Genomic DNA, 3503 nt, shown 5'->3' on the forward strand with positions numbered 1-3503 from the left:
TTGGACAAGAGAATAAATTTGCAGAATCAGCCTACAGGGGTTCATCGGGAACCGCCACCCCCACCATCTTCAGTGAATAGAATGTAAGTCCTATGTTGAAACAGATTTCCCACGTGTGAGACACACATGGGAATTGTTTAAGGCAATTTCACTTTTGAATTCCTCATTTATTTGCTAGGCTTCCATGTGAAAAGGAAGCTTCTAACAAGGAACAGCCCAAAGTGACCAATGCCATGCGGAAGCTCTTTGTACCAAACACCCAGTCTGGGCAGCGGGAGGGTCTCATCAAACACATCCTGGCAAAGCGAGAGAAAGAATATGTCAACATTCAGACTTTCAGGTTAGTCTCTCTTCTACTTACTGAGGCTAAACGTTAGTACATATAGGAAAAAATGGTCTTTGGGTATTTAAGGTATTAGTTTAATTAGCTTAATTCAGAATAAAAGCATAAAGAAGAGAATGGTGAGCTGATTCAAGCCCCTGTCTTTATGCTGGTCAATAACATACATATCCAAAATAATGCCAGTGCTACAATTTCCCTTGGATTTTCTAATTACTAATGATACCACCTCTACTAACCTTTCTATCCACTCTTAGAGAACCAAGTCAAGCTCACAAGTACTAGAGAATTGTCTCCTAGTACATTCCATAAGCAAGTGTGTTTATCTATCTGACCTGCTGAATTTCTTCTTGCCAATATTGGAAAATTAAGTCCGCCATTACCACTAGACTTTAATTTACCTACTTTGGGAAGTTAACTGAAGGAAGTTTCACCCAAGCATCTTGATTGGGAGGTCTATCTTCGATTCTTTCCTCTATTATATTTTTCATTTCATCTTGGTGATATCCTCTTTTCTGGACTCACTACGTGTGGTGTGTGTCGTGTATCCCGATGTTCAAAGCAGCAACGCTTTCCTTTGTTATTTTCGAACAGCATGTACCCTTTTAGTCCAAGATTCCAGTCCCATCTGCTATCCCATTATGCCTCATTTATTCTGATTCAGTCATGACTATATCCCTATGCTGAAACCTCCAGATCTTCAGATTTCCCGTGATGCTTATATTTGTATGTAAACAGTTAAGACAGTCATGAGTTTTCCCTTCTGCTTTCCCCCTTAATACTATATCTGTCTCAACAGAATTTCCTACACAGATGTCCTTGTAATCCTTCGGGAAGTGAGTTTTTGGATTTAACTACAACTCCTTATGGAACAGTTATCCATGTTAGACATCCTTATAGCATGAAGATACCTCTTTCCCATCCACAAGCTCTCCCTTCAGATATGAGTTTGGATGGAATGTAATAGGAAGGAAATGTGGTAGAGCAATTAAACTTGTGTTTTTTAAATAGAGACTTGGTTCCTTTCTGTAGGTTTACCTGATGTAAACTTTGGAGAGAATAAGCCCACTGCCTTTGTCTTCTACAGGCAAGAGGGTTTTGTGTGTGTGTGTGGCAAAACAGTTTGAGAAATTATGTTGCTTATTGTGACCATCCACACTTGACCTTTGTTTTTAAATTATGTTTTGGAATCATGTATTAGGTTCTTTGTTGGAACATGGAACGTGAATGGCCAGTCTCCAGACAGTGGGCTAGAACCTTGGCTGAACTGTGATCCGAATCCTCCCGATATCTACTGCATTGGGTAAAATGGCGTCTGGAAGTTCATTTTGGCTGTATGTTTGGTGTTAGTTTATGTGACATTTTGCTTTTTTCCCCCCCACCATTTGTAAAAACCTACTGTAGACTATATGTGAGAGTTAACTTGTGGGTCAAATTTGTGAGATCATAAAGGAACAGATACCTGAATTGATGTAAGGAAGCATCTAATCCTCTCAAAACCCATAGAAAACTATATACTTCATAGAAACTGAGATTTGAGGTTAATTCTAACAGTGACTATTTCTAGGATATATAAGCAAAGCTCTACTGTTATCCCTTATGGAGGTTTTTTTGTTTGTGTTTTGCATAGCCTGTGCATATACCTGTGGCGCGGAGTCTTTTGAAAAGAAAACTACTTGTCCTTACTGATCACCTGAGTCAATAGAGCAGTTCTCTAAAATTTATCTTTTCCGCATTGTTTCATCTAATGTCTCAGAAAATGGGACAGGAGGTAGTCAGAGATAATTATGGGATGTGTGTAGATCCGACATCCTCTTGTTTTCTCAGATTCCAAGAGCTGGACTTGAGCACAGAAGCCTTTTTCTACTTTGAATCTGTGAAGGAACAAGAGTGGTCCTTGGCTGTGGAGAGGGGTTTGCATTCCAAAGCCAAGTATAAGAAAGTAAGCCGCACTGAATTATCTTTTTTAGTATACAACTAAGTAGAACTCACTAGAAGTTACTCTGTTATCTATAGCTTGTTCCAAAAGAGTGGTTTAATTGAATTCTTCCCCATGTGTAATACTGGAATAGGGCAGACTAATCCTTTTTATTCCTATTTCCTAGAAAAAGAATTCCCTAAGTTTCCCGATCTTATAGTTTCATTGCTTAGGTAGTTTTTAGGAGAAAAGAAGAATTTTATTGTCCTCATAGCAGTAATTAATTCAAATGATGACACATAAGATAAGTGATTTTTGCAATGAGAGTTTAAGATTGAAATTGTTTGCTGACATGGTCAGAACTGGATGCTTTACAGAAAAGCAGTTTGAAGCATGTGGGTGCATAGGGCAAGCTTTGGAATTGGAGCAAGAACAGGAGTGTTGTGGAATTTCAGTGAGCTCGAAACTTGGTTGTAAGTCAAGAATAGAGTTGACTTTAGCAAGGTGGCCCAATTTGTTGGTCTCTAGAAGGCACGTGGTAGAGGCTACCAGAAGAGTTATTTTAATTATGAGGCTACCATACCAAGCCCTTTAAAAGGAGTCATTTGTCTAAGTAATTTTCATCTGCATCTTCTAGCAGCTGATATAGGTGATAAGACTCCTGAAGATGTTATTCCTCTCGTATAGACTAATACACATTTCAGACATATTTCTAGTTCACAGACTTAAAAGTAAAAAGGAGTGTTATTTTATACATTTTAATTTCTTAGGAAATTGTAAATCAGAAACTAGGAAGAAGAGGCAAAAGGAACAAGCTGGGATAGAGGCTTTGTCATTATTATTCGAATTTTTAATGCTGCCTACTCACGGTAGGCTAAAAAGTGATTAAAATAATGAATCTAGAGCTGAGTGTACTCGTTGTCTCCAAAGACTTTTAACTCCTACTGGTCAGAGCCAGATTAAAGCTTTCCCAGAGAAGTTTTGTTTTCTCTTTATGAGGCCCACTGGGAAATTAGAGGATTTGGATTCAGATTAGGGCATGGTTATATCTTCTTGGTGGAAAATTAGTTGTGGGAATTCGATATGTGGCAAAGAGTGGTATTAACGTGAACCTCTTCTAATTCCCTGCGACTCATAGGTTCAACTGGTCCGCCTCATTGGGATGATGCTCCTGATATTTGCCAGAAAGGATCAGTGGCTATATATCCGTGATGTTGCTACAGAAACAGTTGGGACTGGAATCAT

At 38.7% G+C, this 3503-nt stretch overlaps 1 long non-coding RNA gene across 1 annotated transcript; it reads left to right on the forward strand.

Moving 5' to 3' along the window:
* The first annotated feature begins 241 nt into the window (after positions 1-241).
* Positions 242-2268, forward strand: LOC309839517. Its single transcript, XR_014298517.1, has 3 exons — positions 242-340; positions 1542-1643; positions 2168-2268. It is a non-coding gene; the product is annotated as an uncharacterized lncRNA (long non-coding RNA).
* Positions 2269-3503: the final 1235 nt, after the last annotated feature.

The sequence above is a fragment of the Grampus griseus genome, assembly GCF_964374135.1.
Source record: "Grampus griseus genome assembly, chromosome: X".
NCBI classification, from domain to species: Eukaryota; Metazoa; Chordata; class Mammalia; order Artiodactyla; family Delphinidae; genus Grampus; species Grampus griseus.